The sequence below is a fragment of the Rhinopithecus bieti genome, unplaced genomic scaffold (assembly GCF_001698545.2).
Source record: "Rhinopithecus bieti isolate Rb0 unplaced genomic scaffold, ASM169854v2 scaffold_4654, whole genome shotgun sequence".
Taxonomy (NCBI): domain Eukaryota; kingdom Metazoa; phylum Chordata; class Mammalia; order Primates; family Cercopithecidae; genus Rhinopithecus; species Rhinopithecus bieti.
In genome coordinates, this window is record NW_016804499.1 from 1443932 (window position 1) to 1470307 (window position 26376).

The following is a 26376-nucleotide window of genomic DNA, read 5'->3' on the forward strand; positions in this document are numbered from 1 at the left end:
GTTTTTTTTTTTTTTTTTTTTTTTTTTTTTTTTTTAATGGAATAGAAGTATTAAGATTCGTAAGAAGTTTAAGAATCAAAGAAATTTAGAAATCAATTGTCTCACTCATTTCTCCTTCAGATAAGGAAACACTGAGAAGTTTTGGTCACTTGCCCAAGGTCACACGATTAGAGTCAGAGGCAGCCCTGGAATCTAGCCCTCCTGGCCCTAGGTCACTACTCTGTGTTCAATCCCAGCTCCTCTGGCAATACGGGAGATGAACTCTAAGACCATCCTCAAAATACTTAAAGCTCTAGACTAGAGACCCTATAAGGAAAGATGAGGCAAGAACTGAAATAGTCACAGTCTGGAGGGGTAAAAAGGGAGAAATGTAATAAAAGTGAACCTTATTTGATGCCTAATAAGTTGGAAGGAAACCATCTGTTTTCCATGTTTAGTGGAGAGGGAACTAGAATTTATACTACAACGAGGTATGAGATAGAAAGAGGAAATTCCTAATTTGTCTGTTATGGACAAAGGTATCAGCAAAGAAGGCTCTGATGTTGCCTTCACTAGAGAGTTTTAAAGACAGGGTTTTATTTCTCATCAGCATTTATTTCTAAATCATGTCTCATTTAACATAGCTTGATAATTTGGGAAGGACCTCAACCTCATCCAAGACACGATTACCCCCTCAACTGCCCAACGCTGACTCTAGCAGCTATGTCTGCATTTCCAGCTCTTTTGGGGAGAGAGGTAGCGTGCTGTACTGAGAACAGTTCCCTACTAAATTTCTTTTTTTTTTTTTGACAGAATATTAAGGTTTTTTTTTTTTTTTTTCATTTAATAGCAAATATTTATTGAGTGCCTGCTATGTGTCAGGTACTGTTCTTAGTAAATATCCCTGTTATTTTTTTTTTCTTCTTCTTTTTCTTTTTATTATACTTTAAAGTTCTGGGATACATGTGCAGAATGTGTGGTTTGTTACATAGGTATACATGTGCCATGGTGGTTTGCTGCACCCATCATCTAGGTGTTTTTGTTTTTGTTGCCCAGGTTGGAGTGCAGTGGTGCAATCTCAGCTCGCTGCAACCTCCGCCTCCCAGGTTCAAGTGGTTCTCCTGCTTCAGCCTCCTGAGTAACTGGGATTACAGGTGCTTGCCACCATGCCTGGCTAATTTTTTGTATTTTTAGTAGAGACGGGGTTTCACTGTGTTAGCCAGGATGGTCTCAATCCCCTGACCTCATGATCCGCCTGCCTCAGGTTTTAAGCCTTGCAAGCATTAGGTATGTCTCCTAATGCTATCCCTCCCCGTTTTCCTCCACCCCTTGACAGGCCCCAGTGTGTGATGTTCCCTTCCCTGTGTCCATGTGTTCTCATTGTTCAACTCCCACTTATGAGTGAGAACATGTGGTGTTTGGTTTTCTGTTCCTGTGTTAGTTTGCTGAGAATGATGGTTTCCAGCTTCATTCATATCCCTGCAAAGGACACAAACTCATTCTTTTTTATGGCTGCATAGTATTCCATGGTGTATATGTGCCACATTTTCTTTATCCAGTCTATCATTGATGGTCATTTGGGTTGGTTCCAAGTCTTTGCTACTGTAAATAGTGCTGCAATAAACATACATGTGCATGTGTCTTTATAGTAGAATGATTTATTATCCTTTGGGTATATACCACCCAGTAATGGGATCACTGGGTCAAATGGTATTTCTAGTTCTAGATCCTTGAGGAATCGCCACACTGTCTTCCACAATGGTTGAACTAATTTACACTCCCACCAACAGTGTAAAAGCATTCCTATTTCTCCACATCCTCTCCAGCATCTGTTGTTTCCTGACTTTTTAATGATCGCCATTCTAACTGGCGTGAGATGGTGTCTCACTGCAGTTTTGATTTGCATTTCTCTAACGACCCGTGACAATGAGCTTTTTTTCATATGTTTGTTGGCTGCATAAGTGTTTTCTTTTGAGAAGTGTCTGTTCATATCTTTTACCCACTTTTTGGTGGGGTTGTTTTTTCTTGTTAATTTGTTTAAGTTCCTTGTAGATTCTGGATATTAGCCCTTTGTCAGATGGATAGATGGCAAAAATTTTCTCCCATTCTGTAGGTTGCCTGTTCACTCTGATGATCGTTTCTTTTGCTGTGCAGAAACTCTTTTGTTTAATTAGATCCCATTTGTCAATTTTGGCTTTTGTTGCAATTGCTTTTGGTGTTTTAGTCATGAAGTCTGCCTATGTCCTGAATGGTATCATCCAGGTTTTCTTCTAGGGTTTTTATGGTTTTAGGTCTTATGTTTAAGTCTTTAATCCATCTTGAGTTAATTTTTGTATAAGGTGTAAGGAAGGATCCAGTTTCAGTTTTCTGCATATGGCTAGCCAGTTTTCCCAACATCATTTATTAAATAGGGAATCCTTTCCACATTGCTTATTTCTGTCAGGTTTGTCAAAGATCAGATGGTTGTAGATGTGTGGTGTTATTTCTGAGGCCTCTTTTCTATTCCATTGGTCTATGTATCCATTTTGGTGCCAGTACCATGCTGTTTTCATTACTGTAGCCTTGTAGTATAGTTTGAAGTCAGGTAGCATGATGCCTCCAGCTTTGTTCTTTTTGCTTAGGATTGTCTTGGCTATATGGGCTCTTTTTTGGTTCCATATGAAATTTAAAGTAGTTTTTTTCTAATTCTGTAAAGAAATTCGATGGTAACTTGATGGGAATAGCATTGAATCTATAAATTACTTTGGGCAGTATGGCCATTTTCATGATATTGATTCTTCCTATCCATGAGCATGTAATGTTTTCCATTTGTTTGTGTCCTGTCTTATTTCCTTGAGCGGTAGTTTGTAGTTCTCCTTGAAGATGTCCTTCACATCCCTTGTAAGTTGTATTCCTAGGTATTTTATTCTCTTTGTAGCAATTGTGAATGGGAGTTCACGCATGATTTGGCTCTCTGTTTATCTATATTTACCAAGCAAATGGAAAGCAAACAAAAAGCAGGGGTTGCAATCCTAGTCTCTGATAAAAGAGACTTTAAACCAACAAAGATTTAAAAAAAGACAAAGAAAGGCATTACATAATGGTAAAGGGATCAATGCAACAAGAAGAGCTAATTATCCTAAATATATATGCACCCAATACAGGAGCACGCAGATTCATAAAGCAAGTTCTTAAAGACCTACAAAGAGATTTAGACTCCCACATAATAATAGTGGGAGACTTTAACACCCCACTCTCAATATTAGACAGATCAATGAGACAGAAAATTAACAAGGATATTCAGGACTTGAACTCAGCTCTGGACCAAGCGGACCTAATAGACATCTACAAAACTCTCCACCCCAAATCAACAGAATATACATTCTTCTCAGCACCACATAGCACTCATTCTAAAACTGACCACATAACTGGAATTAAACACTCCTCAGCAAATGCAAAATAAAGGAAATCATAACAGTCTCTCAGACCACAGTGCAATCAAATTAGAACTCAGGATTAAGAAACTCACTCAAAACCACACAACTACATGGAAACTGAACAACCTGCTCCTGAATGTCCACTGTGTAAATAATGAAATTAAGGCAGAAACAAGTAAGTTATTTGAAACCAACGAGAACAAAGACACAATATACCAGAATCTTTGGCACACAGATAAAGCAGTGTTTAGAGGTAACTTTATAGCACTAAGTGCCCACATCAGAAAGTGGGAAAGATCTAAAATTGACACCCTAACATCACAATTAAAAGAACTAGGGAAGCAAGAGCAAACAAATCCAAAAGCTAGCAGAAGATAAAAAATAACTAAGGTCAGCAGAACGGAAGGAGATAAAGACACAAAACAAGGTTTAAAAAATCAATGAATCCAGGAGCCGGTTTTTTGGAAAAGATTAATAAACTAGATAGGCTGCTAGCTAGACAATAAAGAAGAAAAGAGAGAAGAATCAAATAGACACAATAAAAAATGATAAAGGAGATATCACCACCGACCCCACAGAAATACAAACTACCGTCAGAGAATACTATAAACACCTCTACACAAACAAACTAGAAAATCTAGAAGAAATGGATAAATTCCTGGACATATACACCGTCCCAAGAGTAAACCAGGGAGAAGTCAAATTCCTGAATAGACCAGTAACAAGTTCTGAAATTGAGGTAGTAATTAATAGCCTACCAACCGAAAAAAAGCCGAAGACCAGACAGATTCACAGCTGAATTCTACTGGAGGTACAAAGAGGAGCTGGTACCATTCCTTCTGAAACTATTCCAAACAATAGGAAAAGAGGGACTCCTCCCTAACTCATTTTATGAGGCCAGCATCATCCTGATACCAAAACCTGGCAGACACACACACACACACACACACACACACACACACACACACACACAATTGCTGTCCAATACCCCTGATGAACATCAATGCAAAAATCCTCAATAAAATACTGGCAAACTGAATCCAGCAGCAATATCAAAAAGTTTATCCACCACGATCAAGTTGGCGTCATCCCTGGGATGCAAGGCTGGTTCAATATATGCAAATCAATAATCACAATCCATCACACAAACAGAATCAATGCCAAAAACCACATGATTATCTCAATGGAAGCAGAAAAGGCCTTTGATAAAATTCAACACCCGTTCATGCTAAAAACAATAAACTAGGTATTGATAGAACATATTTCAAAATAATAAGAGCTATTTATGACAAACCCACAGCCAATATCATACTGAATGGTGATAAAAGCTAGAAGCATTCCACTTCAAAACCAGTATGAGTCAAGGACGTCCTCTGCCACCAATCCTGTTCAACATAGTATTGGAAGTTCTGGCCAGGGCAATCAGGCAAGAGAGAGAAATAAAGGGTATTCAAATAAGAAAAGAGGAAGTCAAATTGTCTCTGTTTGCAGATGACATCATTGCATATTTAGAAATCTCCATCATCTCAGCCCCAAAACTCTATAAGCTGATAAGCAAGTTCAGCAGAGTCTCAGGATACAAAATCAATGTGCAAAAATTCCTACTACATTTCTGAAGTGGTTAGAGTGTAGAACACAGCCTCCTATATGGTGGTGAAGATGGATCCTCTGGTCCATCTGAAATCACACTGCCCCATTCTAACTCAGTTCTGCCACTCTTCAGCTGTGAAGCTGGGACAAGTGACTTAGCTCCCTGTGAAATACAATAATTGAACCTGCCATGCCAAGCACAGTGCTTGGCACATATTTTGTTTTTTTGTTTGTTTGTTTTTTGAGACAGGGTCTCACTCTGCTGCCCAGGCTGGAGTACAGTGGTGACATCTCGACTCACTGCAACCTCCACCTCTGGGGCTTAAGTGATTCTCCTGCCTCAGCCTCCTGAGTCGCTGGGATTACAGGTGTGCACCACCACACCCAGTTAATTTTTGTATTTTGGTAGAGATGGAGTTTTGCTATGTTGGCCAGGATAGTCTCAAACTCCTGTCCTCAAGTGATCCGCCCACCTCGGCCTCCTGGAGTGCTGGGATTACAGGTGTGAGCCACCACACCTGGCCTTGGTTAACTCTCAAGAAATGCTATATTCTGTGGCAAAGCCTGCTGTATTCATCAAAATATGTCTCCTCTCCATCGTTGGCACACACTAGACTAGGTGTCCCCACATTTAGGTAGCTTGACTGTGTTTCCCCATGGGAAGTGGGTGGGAGTGATGTGTGATACTAAGCCAGGCCCTTGTAGACTTCCTGCACATCTTCCTTCATGCTCTTTCCCACTCTGGCTTGATGCAGATAAGCCTGGAGAATTTGAAAGCCCAGGAGTTTAAAAGGATGGTGCCATAGGAGGGAAAAGGCTGAAGTCTGAATAACTGCATAGAGGAGAGTTAGTCACTGGCCAGGAAAGCCCATTTGGGACTTTCACATGAGAGACAAGTAAACTCCATTCTGAGCCACTGGCATTTCATCTTCATAGCTTATAGCAGTGAGCCTCACCAAAACTTATATAAAGAACTCTTAAGGACAGTGGCCTTGCAGCCTTGCCACAGACATCAGCTGTTTGGATCAGTTCCCTCTAGACCTCCTCTCATCACTGCAGTCGATTCTAAAATCTGGGCAGAACAGGAAAGAAGGAAGAGGGACCAGAAGGTAGACAACTTCAGCTTCTTCTCATTTGTTATTCTATTTTTGCTGATACTTGCTTCAACTACTATAAGTAGCTTTCTGGCTTTTAGAGAATCTCTGTGTATTTTCTCACCTTCACATCCAGGGACTCCTTGTGGGTGGCTTCTTTGGTCTAGCCTGAATTGATGTTTCTTTTCACACTCCAGGGTGGACACGAAAATCACTGGCCATTTTCCACATGACGTCAGCCTTGGTGAAGTAGCATGAAGTGCTCCATACAGCACAGAAAAAGTTCTCCTGCTATAAGTAAATATTTGTTGAGTGAATTAATGACCTTTATGCCAACTCTTATTGACATGAAAGGCTATGATTAATTATCTTATGAATAATTTGCCTTGTTTGAGATATATTTTACTTGTATTAAATGCTCAATTGAATCAGCTAGTATTTCTTTCTCTGCACCATTTCTTATCAAATATTTTGGCATAGAGTTTATTATTAAATTAATAAATACAATAGATATTAACATTGACAAAGAGGCTTGGTCTATTAAGTTGAAAATCCCCTTGTTTTCTAGCTGCCAAACCCTTGATTATTTGAGTTTTACAACTTCTGAAGCAATGGTTGAAGATGTGAGAAAGGCTTTTTTTTTTACTTGTTTCCCCTGCCACATGCCTTCTTCACAGTCATATGGCAGTCTCATGGGAAACCCACACTTGACCACTCTCTTTGATGCTCAGGCAGCTCACACATCATGAGCCTTTTTTATTTTCAGCTTTAAGCCAGCTTCTGACTCAATGTTCAACACATGAATCAATCATATGCTGAGCAGGCACATTGGATTGGGGAGTCTTTGTCCTAATTCCTTGAAATTCATCTCTTTAATGAATATGTCATGTTCTATTTCCTTAAGAGAGTCACTTGTAACTCCCTATAGAACACATTTTTCTAAGACCAATTCAAAGATATCCTTCCCTCAACCCCTTCTTTTAATGATTAATAAATGAATAATTGGATGTTAACGATGAATGGATAGATGGATGTGGGTGAACAGATAGATGGATTCTGGTCTTCCAGCCTCTATACCTACTCATCAGAAGAACCCTAGAAACCTCAGCATCAATGTGTACCTTTGGATATGGTCCTTCAGGTGCTTAGAATTTAGATCAGGTGGCCTTCCAAGTGGTCATCTGTGCTCTCTTGCCAATATTCTAAGGAGCCATATTGAAAAATTTAAACTACCCAGGCAAAAGCTAAACCATTTAGATCATTTTCTCATAAATATAGAGGTATTGGAAGAAAAATCAAATAATAAATCTTATGCAACTTTTGACTTTTCTATTCAGAAAATCTGAAAATCTAATCTGAAATTTAGTTTCCTTAGGTTTTATTAGCATCTTGAGTTTAAATATTATTTTCATGAGGAAAGTACAATTTTTCTACATTTTTTCTTCCCTCTGGCATAGTTACAGACATGTTGCCTGACTCTGCCTGTTTAACACCATTTATGACTGGTCTGTGATTGGTTCAGAGGACATGTGCATGGGCTTTCTTAGAAGCTGCAGCATTCAAAGTTAAAATGACATTTGTTCATTCAAGCAGCAAGCTCCGCCAATTGGCAAAGACCTCTTTGCAATAAAAATAGGAAGAAACAGCCTTTTTATCATCTAAGGTACCTGCAGCAGATTCACTGAGCAACTTTCTTCACTCTCTTTCATTCATATTGTGTAGAATGCACTGGATTCTATCTTCTTATAGTCCTGTAGGGAGGAATCATGGTGGCTTTTATCCAGCAAGTTTTGGCAGGCTCCAGCTATACATTGTTATTTGATTAAGGATTTGGCATATGAGCTAAGGTAAGTCTTTTTATGGCATTATCCAGAATCAGCTTCCTAGTAAATGACATACTCCCCAAAGAATGTTTCCAAAGAAGCTGTTGTAAAGCTTTTCTGTGGGTAGAAATTTCACATGTAGCCTGCTTACTTTATTTCATAGACTGGCTAGAATACCACCAACTACTCCAGGATTTCTTAAACTGAAACTTGGAGTCCCTGGATGTGAAGGTGGGAAAATACATGGAGATTCTCTAAAAGCCAGAGAGCTACTTGCAGTAATTGAAGCAAGTATCAACAGAAATAGAATAACAAATGAGAAGCAGCAGAAGTTCTCTATCTTCTGGTCCCTTCTCCTTCTTTCCTGTTCCGCCCAGATTTTAGAATTAACTGCAATGATGAGAGGAGGTCTAGAGGGAACTGATCCAAACAGCTGATGTCTGTGCAGGGCTGCAAGAAAAACTAAAAAAAAGCCTTTTGGGGAACACTTATACACTGCTGGTGGGAGTGTAAATTAATTTAGCCATTGTGGAAAGCAGTGTGGTGATTTCTCAAATAACTTAACACAGAATTACCATTCAACCTAGCAATCCCACTACTGGGTATACCCACAGGAATATAAATCATTCTACCGTAAAGATACATGCACACCTATGTTTGTCACAGTACTATTCACAATAGCAAAGACATGGAGTCAACCTAAATGCCCATCAGTGGTAGACTGGGTAAAGAAAACGTGGTACATATACACCGTGGAACACTACACAGCCATTAAAAAGAATGAGATCCTGTCCTCTGCAGCAACATGGATGGAGATGGAGGCCTTTTTGCTAAGCTAACTAACACAGGAACAGAAAATGAAATACCACATGTTCTCACTTATAAATGGGCCCTAAACATTGAGGACACATGAACACAAAGAAGGGAACAACAGGCACTGGGACCTACTCGAGGATGGAGTCTGGGTGGAGGGTGAGGATGGAAAAACTACCTATCAGGTACTGTGCTTGTTACCTGAGTGACAAAATAATCAGTATACCAAACCCCCATGACACACAATTTACGTATGTAACAAATCTCCACGTAGGCCCCTGAAACGGAAATAAAAGTTAAAAAGTAAGATAAAATAACAACAGAAAATAATAAAAGAGCCTTTTGGGAAGTGGACAACTCTAGTGTGATGACAGATCTGTGAAGTCAGGAGGCCCTGTCTCAAACGGTACAGTGATGTTTCAGGACTCTGGCTTTCCAAGAGACTGACAAGTCATTTAAGTGGACTGAGTCAGCCCCAATGGTCATGCTCACTCCTTCTTCCAGGAGCCCTTGCTTCCCAGGAGGATCTCAGTGTAGCCTCCTGAGCCAGTCACTGGAAGAGCCAGAGCCAGAAGGTCAAGCTGCGAGTCTTGGCCTAAAACTCAAATCAGCTGGCTCTATTTTCTTTCCACATCTACCTTCACTGCACATTGCCCAAAATAGCCTTTCTAGTTTCAGCAAGACAAGAGCTCCCAGAAGTCAGGCGCTAGCAGCACTGCAAACTATCTTTGGGCGGGATTAATTCCCTTCTGTGCCTAAGACAGCAAAGTGCTGTCTTTACCTAAGATTAGTCTTCACCTAAGACAGCAAAGTGCTCACAAGCACTTCAGACTCTGGGGAGCCACACACCCCAGAACACAAGAACTTTCTGGGCAGAATTTTTCAAAGTCTCATATCCCTTCCAGCCCCTGGGTGAGCAAGGGCAGAAACACCCTTATCTGCCACTGGCAGGAGACGTCCCTCCTCAAGGGCCCTGGAACCCGCTGTGGCTGCCCGATGGGCCACTTTAAAGGAGGCCACTAGGCTCCATCTGGTGCCAGCTGTAGGCAGGGGCCCTGCAGAGAGGTCCCGGAACCAAATCGGAGGGTGGCTGCTGGCTTTGCATTTCAGTTAAAATGAGCACTGCATTTGAAATGCTCTGGTGATTTTGTTTAAAATTTTTAAACTATTTTTTCTCTCTTAGTTCCATCTTCCTTACCTCCACTTAACCTACACCCTGGCAATGGGAAACGGAGAGAAGAAAATTCATTTTCTGAAATTGTATTTATGAATTTTTGTCCTTGAATGATATTTTCAAAGTTTTGACAGATGGCTCAAGCGTCCAAAATCTCTACACTCACACTGACTTGATTTTTAGAGTCACATTGGAAGTGTCTGGCAGCAAGAAAGAATGTTTGAAATTAGTGATAGTCCAGCAAACGCAGGTGTGTGGTTTGGGAAGTCTCCGCCTCTTGTAGTGTGGCTTTGGTCAGCCATGGCGTGGGGAAGAAGAACCTTATCTGCACCTGTCTGCAGGGCACTGAGCGCCGCTTCCCTGGGGCTCTCTGTGTCTCTCACCAGCTTTCTACCTGCATCATTTTCCATATTCTCTGTTCTCTGGAGGGCCTAAAAACCCAGGCTGTGGGGCGATGCTGACCAGCAAGTGACTTTGTGCACTTTGCCTAAATTCTCTTAACCTTTGTTTGCCAGGTACATAGCAAAATAGCCAGCCACTCCCAGCCATTATGAATTTTAGTGTTTCTGTAAATTCTAAGCCAAGTGAGATGTAGGCACAGATATCAAAGATGGCAACATGAAAGGATTGTAGGTGAAGTTGGAATGGAGATCAAAGTAAAATTTCCAACTTTTTCTTTTTTGAGATGGGATCTCCCTCTGTCACCCAGGCTGGAGTGCAGAGGCTCCAGCTCTGATTACTGCAACCTCTGCCTCTCCGGTTCAAGCAATTCTCCTGCCTCAGCCTCCTGAGTAGCTGGGATTACAGGTGTGTGCCACCATGCCCGGCTAATTTTTGTTTTGTTTTTAGCAGAGGTGGGGTGTCACCATGTTAGCCAGGATGGTCTCGAACTCCTGACCTCGTGATCTGCCCGCCTCGGCCTCCCAAAGTGCTGGGATTACAGATGTGAGCCACCGCGCCTGGCCAACTTCTTTTTCTTCAGGTGAGACTTTGTGATGCATTCAGGGTGAGGGACGGTGAGGGCTGCAAGACAGTCAGTTCCCCACCAGCCACAAGGACAACCGTGACCCACCCTACCCCTCATCAAGCATAGAGTTCCCAGGAGCCTAGGAGAGAGGGCACTGAAGCTCCAGACCCTGGCCAGACCCTCTGTGAGGTTTGTCTCCCAGCTGGAAGCAGAGGTGGCAAAGGAAGGCTTATAGCTGGAAAGTATGTTCGAGATGAGAGAGAAAAAAAGAAACCAAGACAGAGACAGGCAGAGAGAGCGAGCACTAAGCCGTGCATAGAGGGGCCACTAACAGGGTAGACGCTCACGGCACAGGTAAGCAGGAGCACAGGTGGCCAGAGAGGGGGCCCCTTCCCCTGCTAGCAGCTGTGTTCGCATTCTTGCTGTCTTCTGTGGCTGAGAGTACCCACACAACAGCCCTCAGCCAAGACGGCCTTTCCCTGTCTTCACACAGATGCAGGAACCCCCAGGGATGAGTGCTCAGGAAGGGAGTGGACGGCAGAACCCTCCCTAGGATGCGGACCCTCTTGGGCAGGTGGCATTTGTCAGCCCGGGTTTCCTTCCTCCCCACCCTTTCCATCTTTCTCAGGCTCCTCCCAGCCTCTTCCACATTCCTCTCCCAGCCCCGTGCTGACACCCCAGCTGCTCTGGCAAGGATGGGCAGTGACAAGAGGAGCCCTGAGTAGGGAGGCGGGGGCCTGCAGTTTCACGCAGCTGTGAAGTGCGCAGGACGGAGTCTGTAAAGTGCAGTGTGAAGCTTGCTACAGCTGAGTCACATGGACGGAGGAATGGGAGACGCGCAACAGATGAGGCAGAGTCAGCCTCCCCAGGCAGTGCCTTCTCTTTGAAACCGCCTGGGAGGAGTGGGGGGTACTGATGAGCCCCAGAATAAAATAGACATAAGCATGTCAGAAAATACTCCATTCTCGATGGCAACGCCTTCTGTCTTAGACTTCTTATGCAGCAGCTAATTCGTCTAACTAAGAAGCCATGGAGAGCAGTTCACGGAGAAGCTCCTGTCCCTCCCTTGGTTAGGGGCTGCACGTGCTCTGTGCTCCCCAAATGCCATGCCATGTAGCTGAAAGCTTGCGTTCCTCTCTAGAACCCTTCCAAAGCTCTCATTTCTCATTTGGCGTCTCTGAGCCTCCGAAATCTCACTCTGAAAGTATCCACTTGGTTGGTTTTTCCCTTTCAAAACAAAAGCTTCTTCAAGCCACTGCAGTCCCACCAGAGGTATTCTCAAGCGCGTTCTGCTCTGAAAAATAACTCATTGTGAGCCTGCTAGGAGCTTCTGCTTGGGCTGGGAGACAGGGAAGTAGGGAGCAGGCAAGGAGGAGAAGCTTTCAATCGACACTCCATCTGGGGTGAGCGGTTTGCAGGTGTTTTGGAAATCTTGGGCACAGGAAATGTGAATTAAAAACAACAACACACACCCACACACCCACCCACACACACACAGACACACCAAACAACAGAAGAAAACAGCATTGTTATCGAAAAGTGACCTGAGTGGAACGGAACCACATGGGTCTTGTGGGTGCGCGAGCCCCAGGCTGGCGTCCTTGTGGCTTGGCTGGGCAGTCCGCCCATCCGTTCTGGCAGCTCTGGGCAGACCTCGCCACAGACCCAGCCCTCAGCCCCCTGGGGCCACCGCCCCTTTGTCCTCCCATCCAAGGAACCCTGCGGTCCTGAGCCCTCCTTCCCCTCACTATCAGTGCATGAGGGGCCTCGAAAGCACGGCTACATCACCCAGGAAAGCCTTAAGCCAAGGGTAGGGTTTGGGCGGGGAGGGGAGTAGCCCAGTTATCAGGCAGGAGCAGCAGGTCGCATTCATGAAGGCCGGAAACGTCCCCTGTAAAGCCAGCCCCTTAGCACTGCGGTATGAGCCTGATGGGCTTCATCAGATCCTTCCTGTGACGATCTCCATTCCCCAGTGCAAGCTGCCTCTGAATTTGGAGTCACCACTTTCATTTGGGGAGCTGGGGAAAAGTGAAATATTCACTTTTAACTTTGATACCTGTGCCTGCAGTTCCTGTCTTGTTGCTGCCCTTTCCCAGTGGAAAGCTGGAATGACAGACCATTAAAGCTGGGAGGAGCCTTGGACCTCACCAGGCCAGCCTCTCCAACCTACAGACAAGAAACCGTAGTCTGACCTAGGGGACAAATGGCCCTGGCACCGAGACTCTCTCAGGCCCCACTCAGGCGCTGTTGCTGGGCTCTGCCTCTTGTTGCAGCTGGCTTGCCTGAGTTATTTTCTGTTCCTTCTGTAATGATCCTATTGTCACAATGGGTCTCTCCCAGTAGAGTGCACCCCACGCATCCCCTGAGGTCACCCATGTTCCCTGCACACAGAGTGCTTAATAAATGAGTCTTGATGGACAAGCGCTGCAGCCTGCAGAGACCTCATCTGTTGTCTAGGTCAGGCCAATCTGCCCTTCTCAGATGACCTTCTCTCCCATCCCTTAAAAGTGTCCTGTGATGCTCCCCAGATGTTCTGCAGAAGCATCCGGGAGAACCCAGCCCCTGGGGCAGAGCGGCAGTGTGCAGGCGCCAGGCCTTGCAAGCCCAGCATCTTGGAACTCTCTTTGCACAGAGTTGCCTTGAGCCAAATGCAAGTTTCTAGAATCTGGACACACGACACAGTCTCGGCAGAGCTGATTACGGAGGAGTGTCAGCGAAGTTCTTGGAAAAAATATTTTCAGGAAAAGAGTGTTTGGCAGCTTCCCTGAGGGGTAAACAAGCCAACAGAAATTAAGCAGGAGAATCCAGGGGCACGTACCAGTAAAGCAGGGGCGGCTCATCCCAAAACATTTGCGTGCTCTGTGTCCTCCTAATACATTAGCCAGGAGGGAGGAAGACCTGCGTGTGGGCCAACAGAAACCATTTTGGAAGACAATGTGCATGGAGTTCAACCTCTTCGAAGTGACCTTTTTAGAAAATTTGGCCACTAACATCTCCCATGGAATTGAGAGATTTGAAAAAAGCACCAGATGCGGCTGTTTGGCAGAGTCCTGTCCTGGCTATGGGACTCATTCTGAACTGAAAGATTCTAGTCGGCCTGTTCTCAGTACTGGCTGGATGAGGCCTGGAGTCAGGAGTCAAAAGCCCAGGTCTAATCAAGATTTGTCTACCTTTCTGTCACCTAAGCAGGACATGTGGCTACTGGTTCATCTGTGGGTGCTCTCCTTCCTCGCCTGTGGAATAGGATTTGCCCTGCCTGTCTCACACGCCTAGTGTGAAGACTGAATGCTGGGCACACGTTCATCAAGGGTGAAGCGTGGTCCAATGTCAGGCAATACGACTCTATTGAACCACACTGCTGATGGAAAAAAGCAACGCTCTCCTTACATGAAAAATGACTAAACTCTCTTAATCAGCTGGGCTCATTGAGACAAACATACACAGCCCTTGACACCCCCCTTACTGGCCCCCAACAGACAGAAGCCACCCCAGGTATTTTAAGAAAGATCTTAATACAGGAAATTGTGTGGCTACTAAACTCTTGCAAGGGCTAAGCGTTCATGGCTGGTCAGCCAGGAGCAACTTCTAGAACACTGCAGAAATGACATAAGAGAGGAGCTTGGGCCCCTGAGGTGCCCCCTGGAGCTCTGCTGCCCGCACCACAATGAACTCTGGGAGACCAGGACCCAGAACGTGAACGCTGCAAGTGCCACTTGGCAAACACACAGCAAACAAATGCAATCTAATCTCTACTACATTGCTCCTGTTAAACAGCCAAAATGAAGCAGAAAAATATCTCCGCCTCACTTCTCTCCTCCACATCTCCCACCAGTACAATAACCTGATGGAATGTAATCCACATCTCGTACCTCAGCTGTAAGACATAGTAGAAATGTCGTTTTTAGCTTTCCAAGCTCTGTAGCTGGAAGGCAGATGGGATATGGCTGAGCAAACCAAGCCCCAGTATCCACCCTCCTCAGTGTTCACACAAACCTTGTGCTAGTTGGAGAGCTTTGAAAGCTTAGCTGTGCCCTGTATTATCAGGGCATGGGCTAAGAAAGTTCCCCAAAGTAGTAATCATGAAATTCTCTGCTACCCAGATCACCTCACCTTGTCTTCTCTTGTCTCCTGAGTAAGAAAGGACTGTGTGTACCATGGATCCCTTCAACAGCTGGGAAAAGGCTATGGATCCAATTTCAGAATAATACTTTTAAGTGCATTAAGGTTAAACTCATAAGATTACACAGGAAACCAATGACATTAATAACTGTATTTCAATGAGATTAATTTCCTGTATAATCTTACGTGTTTAATTTTATGTGCTGCTTTACTAGCACATTAACAAGGTGTTGCAGCATGTCTAACAGCAGTTGTAATCTTGAAAATATGATGAGTGTAAACAACATTTCAGGATATTGGCAATAACTGGATTACACTATGAAATTATCTTAATTCTATTGGTGGTAAAAGTCACAGGTTCTGCTAACATCATAAAAGTCTACTGCCTACATCCAAGAATGAAAGAAATGGTAAACTTTAGATAGAGATCAGTGAAAGTAAAGAGGTATTTTTCCCAGCCAAGTTCATGAATGCTCAAAGGAATCCAGGTTAGGAGCCCCTAACTTGCATGTCATTCCTTTCTGCATGGACGAGTCTGGCTAGCAGGAACCTGCTTGACTGGGGCTTCCCTCCCTTCCTTTGAAGGACTGGAGTGACCTGCTCTCTGTACACTTCACTCCCACTCCTATCCTATTGGCCACACCCAGCTCCATGGATGCTGGGAAATGTAGTTTCTATCTGGGCAACCATATGCCCAGAAAAACCTCAGGAGGCCCTATTACTAAGAGAACAAAAGGGAGGATGAACATTGGGGAATAACTGGCCATGTATGCCACACTTGCTCCCTTCATAAAAGTACAAACAATGAAAAGCTCAAATTAGTTGAACCCCTTTGCATGGGACTTAAGGCAATTTGCCTTCTCTGTTTGGAAAATACTCTCTGCTGGCATTTCTCAGACATTCTTTAAAGGTACTAATTATTGAAATAGATCTCTATGGCTCTAGCAGTCAAAGAACAAAGCTCTACTGTGGATTCATGAGGGTCTGGCTGAGGCCTGATTTGGTTTTCTGGCCAACTGAGCTGCCTCCAGCTCTCAGGACTGCTTTGTCATCAGCATCCTAATCCAGATTCTACCGAATAACTTTTACATGACAGCTGATGGCAAAATTTTCAATCCCCATCTTTTTTTGAGACAGGGTCTCACTCTGTCACCCAGGCTGTACAGTAGCATGATCTTGGCTCACTACAGCCTCGACCTCCTGGGCTCAAGCAATTCTCCTGCCTCAGCCTCCTGAGAGGCTGGGACTACAGTTGTGCACCACCATGCCCCACTAATTTTTTATTTATTTTTTGTTGAGATGCAGTCTCACTATGTTGCCTGGTCTTGAACTCCTGAGTTCAGGTGAGTTCAATTGACCCTCTCACCTCAGCCTCCCAAAGCGCTGGGGTTACAGGTGTGAGACACCATGCTGGGCTTCAGTCCACTTATTTAAATTCCTCCAGAGAAGAAATGCTCCTTATATGGTCTGATAAATAAGCTGTGAAGCTCTGGAGGAAATCCACATTCTCCACCCCTCTGCATGTATCTTTTGGGCATAGATACATGTTGAACCCCTGTGTGTGTTGGATGACTTCATACATTTTGGGTTCCTTTGTTTTGACGTGGGGTCCCTTCAGGGGCTGTAAGTTAAGCTGCTCACCCCTGTGTTGGTTAGCCGGGCTTCAGGAAGGGAGGGAATTCCAGAGACAGGGATGTGCTAGTCTCTATCCTTTGATTTTCTTCTATGAAACCTCAACTTTTAATCCAGTCTCCTTAAATGTTACACCCTGTTCTCTACCATACCACTGGGAATTAAGAAGAGTGTCTGTGTTCATATTCCCCAGAAAGAGGTCAGGGTGGGTAACATTCCCTGAGGCCATTATGTGGCCACAGCAATGAGGAGAGACCTATCTAATGAGAGGAGAATCTTGGAGACACCAACCTCAGAGCTACCGCTGCCCCGTCCTCCATAGCCAACCTGGAGGATCTGGGAGAAACTTTTCTAAGATAACCTGAAGGTTTTCGTGTAACCCACCGCACCACAATGTTTAGCAACATCTCAAAAATCAATGAGTTTAGAAGGAATATTTAATTATTTCTACCATCACTATCACTGCAGAGATTGGAATGACTCGACGCTGCCTCTTGGCTGTGCACATCTTTCATCATAAGCTCAAAAACTCTACACAATGGTGGGTCACACCATAAAGTCATGAAGAGATTTTACTGAACAGAATTCTTCTAATTTAATGAAAATTCCAAATAAGCACGCAGCTCAGCTTTTGGTCTTGTGTTTTCTTTCTCCTCTTTTCCACAGCTCCATCGTGGATTGCCTTAAATTCTTCCCATGCTATGCAAGGGACTCCTGCCAAAGACCCAGTTTTAACTTTGTGAGGTCCAACTCCACCTTCATAGTGTGATTCCTAAGCTTACTGGTCCTGTGTTGGTTTGAGGTGCCCTCGATGGATGTTCTTTGTGCTTTATCTGGAAGATGCAGTTGAAATGTTAAATTGTGACTTTCAGCACCTACTCGCCAGGTGCGCTCTGCCAGGGAGCCGGCTCCCCAGGGCAGACCAAGCACATTTTAAGATGCCGAATCCAAGTCTGTGATTGAGGGTTAGAGAAGGACAGATTTTAGAGGACTAATTGGATTCTTTTTATTTTTTAAGGACCATATTGGAAAAATCTATTTATTCATGGCTCAAACCACCTAATAATGTTTCCTAGGAGTAATAATGGTAAAGACATTACCCCTGTTATTGGCCAAGCATCGTACTGTGCATTTTATGTGTTTTTTTATCAATGCATCCTCGTACTACCCCATGATATATTTTATCCATTTTATAAATGAGGAAAATAAGGTTTAAATGATTTCCCATGGTTTCATAGGTAATAAATGGCAGAGCCAAGATTCCAATCCAGTTCCATCTCATTCTAAGGCCCATGCTCTAATGACTGTTTTTTTTTTTTTTGCTTATGAATCTGCACCAACCCCTCTGCTGGTCGACAGTTTGCAAATACAGAGGACCACCCAGACCAGTCCTGGCTTAACACAGTGTGTTACTTCTCTTTTGTCTGGTTGAGAGTGATGTCTAAGAAAATGTCTCCTAAGACTGGAGGCAAATGAGACAAACCATGTGCTATACCTAGACCAGCAGTCAGTTCAAGCAAGCATCCAGCAGAGTTACTTTTATTGTTTATATTATAATTTCAGCCCTCCCAGGAACCCCCAATCCCAACCAATGCCATTTGCGAGGAAGATTGGCCTGCGTCAAATACTGCATGCTTGGCTGTCCTCTTCATGGACTTTCCAAATTGTTTTTTTCTAGCTTTTCTAGAGCAAGATTCTGAGACTCCTAGATGTAAGGTTAAACTGAATTGGGTTTTTAAGAAATGTCCATAATCCAGAGACACAGGAGAATGGAGACATGGGCCACTGTGTGTCAAATGCCTCTTGCATTTCTGCATCTTGCTGCCTAACTAGGTGACATTTGTCAGGCTGATGTCCCTGAGGAGGCTTTCTCTGAGATGGGCTGACTGTGAGGCTCACCAGTGGGGCCAGAACTCCTACTGAGACATTGAAAATTGTCCCTGTGGGGTTAAGTCCACTGGGTTAAAGCTTAAGTCAAATTTCCAACCTACTTTTTATGGGAAGTTGTAGCCATAGGAAAGAGGAAATGCAGAGGATGTCTTTTAAAATTGTAGCTAAATCACTGAGCATGCAAGTATGTGATTAGCAGTGAACATAAGATTCAAATATGCATTCTCTCAGCTCCCTCCTCTCTCTCTTTTCTCCTGTGCTCCTCTCTACAGAAAGAAGAAAGCCAAAGAGCTGACCAGGCATTGAAAAATGCAGCATGCACACAGAGAAATCATAAAGGATCTTGCTAGCACTGAATAGCTGAGCAGAAATTCAAATGCTGTTGACTTAACAGAAACCAACTGTGTGTTTTTATGAACAAATCTAAATCATACCAGATACTTCAGGGCTGGATTTGCAAAGAGGCTCCAAGACCTTTTTTTTGACAGAGTCATGGTTTCTCCATGCACAGGCACAGCCTGCATGGTGTGTTCCTGCCTATGGCTACCACTACCCTGCCCCAGAATGCACCACCAGGCCGTGGGCTTGCGTTAAACAGTTCCCGAGGTGTTTGCTTAACGTGTTTTCTTCTTTTGTTGCTCTAAGGAAAGAAGGCACACTTTAATTTCTGCACTTACCTCAACTGGCTTGGTAGGTCTAGACTGCAGAAACCAGGCCAGGTTAGTACTTGTTTGGAAGATACACAGCCAGCATAGAAAACCCACGTGGGGCAAAGAGTGGCTGGACTCTCAGGCCCCTGATTCAGGGTCTCCATGGGCCCCAGAAGTGTCAGGGCCTAATAGCAGCAAACAAAATAGTTACATGGGATGCTGCTCTGGCATGGCTTTCGGGACTGGCAGGTAGCAGTCTATAGGGGTCAGGGGACTAAAGTTGCGGACGCAAGAAAGGGTCTCATTTCCCCTGAGAACCTTTGGAAGACCTGAAAAAAATGTGATTTCCAAGTCTGACACCACAGTAGAGGCGTGGTTTTTAGTTCACGCAGAAACAAGCCTAAGGTTGAAACCATTCTAAGGAAGGCCTGGCACGGAGCTTGTGACTCGTCTCAACTGCACACAAGGTCGAGTGACCAGATACGCTGCCCTCCCACCTGGCAGGGCTGTCTGGTGGCCAGGTCCCAAGAAACTCTCACAGATTCCACATTCTTTCCAGAGTGGACCCGGCTCTGCGTGCTGCTGGGGGAACCTCCTGCTTACCAAACAATCTGACTGTTGCCAGATGTGGGCACCTGGCCAGCTTTTACATAATTCAGGCTTTTCTATGCTCAAGATGGTACAATTTAACGGAGCCTTAGAAGTTGTGTTTTTATCTCCTCTCCACCTCCTCCCCACCGCCCTTCCTGCTTTTCTTCATCTCAGTCGCAAACTCGCCCAAATACGTGGAAAAACATGATTGTGTGTGGTGTACATCAGTACCTATGGCTGGAGATAACAAGACCATGCATTTCGCTTACGCTTGCTAAAAATGAAAATTAAAATGACGCTGAGGATTGCTGCCTGCCTCCTGCTGCCCGGGCCTTGTCTTCCAGACACGTGTCCCCAGGTTTTCAGTTCTGAAGGACCCCATCGGGAAGCCCGTGCTCAGGAATGCGAGACGGAGGATGCAGAGCTCAGCACGATGCGAGCTGATAGATTTTCTTGTCATCAGAAGTCATCTTTTATCATGGAAAGTTAGTCTTCTCCTGTAAGAAGATCAAAGCACTGCACAAGGGCCCAGTAACTGAACACCAATCAATTCATATTTTGAAGTCAGAGCTAAGGTGGGACTTTCTTACTGACAAAACAGGGTCCTAGGTTCTGGGAATTTTCATTCCCATTTAATTTCTTCACTCTTGTGAGGTGATCACGTTGCTTTGCATGTCTTCAAACCATGCCTGCTCTTGTCATCTGGAAGACTGCTGGGCAATGGAAGCAACAACGAGGCTTGAGACAGTCACGCTTGCTACAGCGCACATGTTGAGAGATCGTAGGGGATGGCAGACTTAGTCTCTCTCTTTCTCACTCTCTTTCATAGACACACACACACACACACACACCCCCCTACCTGTTGGTTCAGCCTCTCCCAGTTAGAATGAAATGTCAAAACCCCTGTTGTTCCTTCAACTTTCTGTCCTTGTAGGTGTCCTCCAGCTGGAAGTAGCCATCAGATGTGCCACCAATACATGGGAATCAGCCTGTGTGGGGCCCTTGGCTCAGCAGGAAGAGAGACTCACAGGGCCATGGGGGAGAGGCTAAGGCACTGGGGGCAGGTGCCCAGAGTGGGGGTGTGGAGAGCAAGGAGCCCACGTCCCAGCCCCACCTCCGCCTCTCACTGAGCAGATTCCCACCACCCTGCACTCCTCCTCCTGGTCTGCAGGGAATGCCGCTGCTCCTCACAGGGCCGACCCACCAGGGTGCTGGTTAGAGGAAAGGGCTTGATAAAGACTGCCCTTCTTGTGGCTGCTGGCAATGACCATCGTGGCTGTCTCACCATGGCTCTGCCACTGCTGTTACTGGTTTGGGCAACTCACAACATCCTTCAAGCCTCTTCCTTCCCCTCTAGAAGAGAAGAGTAATAATATGGCCTCATCCAGTCCTTGTGAGTCTGTAATGAGGCCCGGAAGAGAGCACGCTTTGCAGCCTCTGAAGTGCTCCCCTCATGCGAGGGAGGGTCCATCATGCTAATCCCAGATGGCAAACCTGAAGGCCTCTGGCCTCTTCAAAGCATGAGCACACAGTCCGCACTTACCTAGTATGCACCCCACACCTAACACTGGCCATGAACTTTTCTTTGAGTTATTTTACTGTTGATAAATAATTGCACTGATAAGTCAGCATCTCATTGTGACGATTTCCCTCAGTTTGGCCAAGAGTAAAACCATCTCTTTACCTTCCTGCAAAAACCCAGGCACATTTAAGGAAGCTGAAGAGTCTTCAGAAAAATTGTGTTTGGTCTGCATTTCTGAAGCGTGTGTATCTGAGCATCTATTTCTGGAACAGGCCTAGAAGCTGGAGGGAGAGGCTTCCTTCCAGGGCTTCCAGACTGACCACCAGCATGAAGGCTGAGGACCAGCCCCAAGACGACTCAGCTTGATTTAGCAGGGTAGTTTCAGACTGTATGCAGTGGGGTGTGTTTGCATTCAGGATAATTCTACTATGGAGGTCGATCAAGCACAGGAAGAAAGGAGAAGGATCACGTCCAGAAGCCGGTCCACAGACCGGCCTCAGTCAATGCTGCCATATTGAAAAGCCACAATGGCCACTCCATGCTGATAAGCACATTTCCTTCGTCAAATGTCTCCTGTTTACAGATCCAGATTTACCAGAACAAGTGGCCGCAAGTGGACACGGTGGTAGGCACGTGCTCTCTCATTTAACCCTTAGGGCCACCCAGGGAAACTGCAGTGGTTACTTCCCATCTACAGACAGAAGGACGACCTAGCATTGGGCTGGAGGCTTCCTTTAGCAGGTGGGTGTATGTGCCATCCTTCCACGCCTAGCTCCGAGAATGGGGGGGGGGGGGCCTGCTTTCTGGCCCCACTCCTTGCCTCTTCAAAATCACCTTTGAGGAAAGTCTAAGGGCAATTCCAAACTTCTCGAAGTGTGGTGACAGTTTCTCCACCATTTCTCCTTGAATCCACCCAAGAGTCCAACCTCTATGCTGAGCCTGGTGTCCAGGGTAACCCTGCGTTAACCTGGAGAGGAAGATTGAGACATGGCTACCTGAAAAGAGAACCTGGACTTGGTTTGCCAACAGAAGCAGAATTTAGATGACGCAATGCATGCCTCTCTAAAAGCATCTTGGGAGACACAGGGTGTGAGAGAAGGAACGTAGATGTGAACCCTGGATGGCCTAAGCATTGAGCCTGGGTCACCGCTCACTGACTACACCATCCCGAGCTGCGAGCTGTGCAATGCAGATAACACCAACCCCTGAAGCAACTGGAAGGTCTAAAGGTGGTAATGTGTGTAAAGTTCCTGGCTCATAATAAGCCATCAATAAATCGTGATTTTTATTACCTATTTTAAAAATATTGGAGGCTGTGGTATGTTATAGTGATTTGAATTTGTGGGATTAAGTTTGTTTTAACCAGAAAATACAGGTTGTTTCCATCTTCCATGTGAAAGCTGTGTCTAAAATATATGCATGCTTTTGTTCGCCCTCCATAGAACTGAAGAAAATCGAGTTTTTCTGTAATGGTGAAGGATGTTGCTGTAGCCAGGGGCAATCATTCTGAAACTGCAGCCTTGTCACAGACCAGCATTCAGAGCACACCTGGGGACCATGTGGACCCAAGGATGGGCATCAACCCCTGCAAGGAAGCAGGTTTTGTTTTAAAGAAATCTCTGATGTCAGAGTATTTTACTAGGGTTTGCCTTTTACTTATCAAACCAGATCGGAACTCTGTGCAGGGGCTGGCTGGGTTCCCAGTGAGGGGCTGGCTCCCAGGTAATCAAGTTTTGTTTATTCTTCATTTATGAGGCACATTCATCTTCCCCAAGCAGAGAGAAAGCAGTGCCAATGGCAGAAGCCCAACTTCAGCTGAACCCAAGACCAGGTTGGACCTTTGTAATCTGACTGAAGTCAGAATTCCTTAAAGTCATCTGTCTCCCCAAATTTATTTGCAACCCTGAGCACTTGAATTATTCTAAGGGAAATGGAAGTGGAGAGGTAGGAGGAGGTGAAATTAGCCCCTGTTTTTGTCATTAACTCCTTATGAAGATTTAGAGATTTGCCACAAATCTTAGGGAAAAATAGATACATTTCGTTTGGTCCAAGACAATACGTTTCTGAGTTTACACATTGAGAAGAGGAGTCTTGGTTTGACTGAGGATGATTAAGCTCTGTGTTAAGACCAGCCCCCGAGTGCCCCACACCTCTCAAAGTTCATGGCAGTGTCCTCAGGTCCCTGGAACGCCAGCGGCCCTTAGCAAGCAGCAGTCTGATGAGTGAAGTGTAAAGGAGTCGGAAACATACGGATCGCATTTCCCTGAGAAAATAGATCACTTGAAAAAAGAAGGGGCAAAGTGCTTGGGAAAATGCATTATGGATTTTGTCGAGGCCAAAAAGGATGTAAACTACTTCAGATATTCTCTAAATGCTACATGTGAGCAGGCATTTCAAGCAATGCACTGTGTGGGAGTGTATATGGGATTGTGCAAGCCTTGGGAACTTCACCAAGGCGATGTCCATTTGTGCATCCTCGAAGGCCCTCTAAGTGGTTTTGCAAACAGTCAAAAAGAATATACACAGACAAGACAAGTGCTATTATCAAAGGGGGAAACTGGAATTTCACTCGTTGTGCTTTGTAAGAAAGATGCCCTGCCCTTTTTTCTAATGTTCTGAGTTGAAAAATATCAAATGGGACAATCAATGCAAAGGTTTTCTATAGACTTTTGGCTGATTTTTAAAGATGCTTAAAATTGTGTGGCTGCAAACACATCCTGCTTTAATCAGGATGCATTTTAGCAATCTTCCTAAAGATCGTTGTCAAAATGGATGAAAGAAGAGCCCCAAAGCATATTCTTCACAGCCAGCTTGCCCAGACACGAGGAGATGGCAAAACTTGGCACAGAGACCCCCGGTTTCCCCCAAGGCTGTGCGCTACCTCCCAGCCAGGACTCCCAGAAGCAAGGAAGGCTTCCTCTCAACCTACCAGGCTGGTCCTGACCCAGGCCCTCCATCTTCTGGGCAGTGAATCACCCACAGCATCATACTCAGGCCTTGGCAGAGCCTACAGGGTGAGGAACCTGGGAAAGCAAACCAGACATGCAGGTGAAGCACAAGCACCTTCAGCCCACCTGTCCCAGCCAGGTCTTCCCAACCCGCCGGGACAGGTGCCCCTGTTCCTATTGCTTGTTCGCCCAGGAAGTCCCATCTCCCTCCGCCCTCTCAATCTCTCTCTACATTTCTCTCTCTCCTTCTCTAACTCTCTCTATCTCTATGTCTCTATATCTTTTCTATATCTGTCTATGTCTCTCTCTCTTTCTCTTTATGTCTTTCTGTCTCTCTATATCCTTATCTCCGGCTCTCTCTCTACCTCTCTCTACTCCTCCTTCTCTCTACTCCTCTATCTCTCTCTCCTGCCATGCAGTGTGGCCTGAGTCAGGATGGGTGCGGACCTGCTCTAGGAGTCAGTATGAGGACTCTTCAGCACCTGCTTTGTGGGTAACATAGGTGGCCTTTCATCCTCCGTCAGCTGACTGTCACGTCTCACTCTTCCACTGGATCAAAAATTGGGTAGGAACAAGGGGTAACAATTCACGAGATTCCCTCAAAGGCCCCTGGAGTCTTCATCCTTGAAAATCTCAACTCCATACCCCAAAACCTCCCGAAAAGGCCTCCACTGAGGTTTGCAGCCAATCCTGACTTCTCAAGTCCCTGCTCTTCCCATTCCTTAGATCACTGATATCCAGGTCTCCTTCTCCCACCAGCACAGGTGAAGATGTTGCCTCCCCACACAGTTGAAACTGGGCCTTGGTCATGCACGTCTGCTAGAAGGCAAGCAGAGCAATGCATCTTCTGCGGCACAGCACACCCCGGCCCCTGCAGCATGAACGATGCACTGATGGGAGGGTGGCATGCAGGTGGCACGGAGCAGGAACCACACACTCTTTCTTTAAAGTGCCAGACACTGAAGGTTTTGGGCTTTAGGGTCATTTGGTCTCTGTCACAACCAACCAACTCTGCCATTGCAACGTGAAGGCAGCCATTGACAGTGCATGAACAAAGGAGCATCAGTTCCAATAAAACTGCATTTACAAAAGCAGGCCACGAGGCAGATGGCCCCGAGACGATTCCTGACATAGGCGGTGGCTGCCCTAGAGTCACCCAGGCCACAGTGGAATTTCCATACATTAGAAAGAAACCCTCACGGCTTTCAGGCACTGAAATCAGGGGCCTGTTTGTTATCACAGCATAACCCAGCCTGTCTTGACTTACACAAATTCCTCTTTTGTCTCACTCAACCCTAAATTTCTGCATTTCAACTCTGGTGTCATTTGTTTAAAATTCACACATCTTTATTTGTTACCTATTTCTTCTCTAGCCTCTCTTGCTCTCTTGAGACCCATTTTTTTTTCTTAATTATAGACCTGGGTCTATAATTTATAGTTAACATAAATAAATTGCATTTATTTCCAGTAAAGATCAGAGAACATAATTTGAAGAAGGTAATATTAAACACAGATATAAGAGAAATACTTTATGTACAACATGGTGACTATAGTTAATAATGATGCATTATATTAATAAAATAATGTTTATTATTAAACATTGCTAAGAGAGTAGACTTTAAGTGTTCTCACCACAACAAAAGGATGTCAGGCAATATTATGTCAATTAGCTCAATTTAGCCATTCCACAATGTATACCTGTTTCAAAGCAACATGTTATAGACATTAAACATATGTAATCTTTGTCAACTAAAATAAATAAATAAGAGGCATAAGAACAAAAAATACTTTAAGTCCAAGAGTCCGGAATGCTTTAAGTCTAGAGTAAAGGATAAACAATGTGTTTTTATTCATCTTAGGTATTAGAAGGAAAAGGGTGTTTACAACTCCTTAATAAGTCTGAAACACAAGTCCATGGAAGAGAAGGGTGGACAGATTTCTGGAAGAATTGGAAAGAATACCAAACTATCTGTAGCCTTAAATCTTGAGTTTCTCAATTTGTAAGAAAAGAAACAGGAGGAGAGAAAATACTGTATCTCAGAAGTTATTCTGAAAGTCAGATCTTCCTCTTGAAAACCATACAGCTCAGAAACAAGCGAGAGGTTTCAGGGAACAAAAAAAATCCCCCTCCTTTTCAATGCAATAACCTTAAATTCCCAGCAGGACAC

At 44.6% G+C, this 26376-nt stretch overlaps 1 long non-coding RNA gene across 1 annotated transcript in view; it reads right to left on the minus strand.

The window, feature by feature from the left end:
- LOC108527492 (uncharacterized) overlaps positions 1 to 26376 on the minus strand; it is a 150483-nt gene that overhangs the window by 71407 nt on the left and 52700 nt on the right. Inside the window, exon 2 of the long non-coding RNA XR_001884826.1 lies at positions 24190 to 24283. This is a non-coding gene — a long non-coding RNA (uncharacterized LOC108527492). The remainder of the gene's footprint in view (positions 1 to 24189; positions 24284 to 26376) is intronic.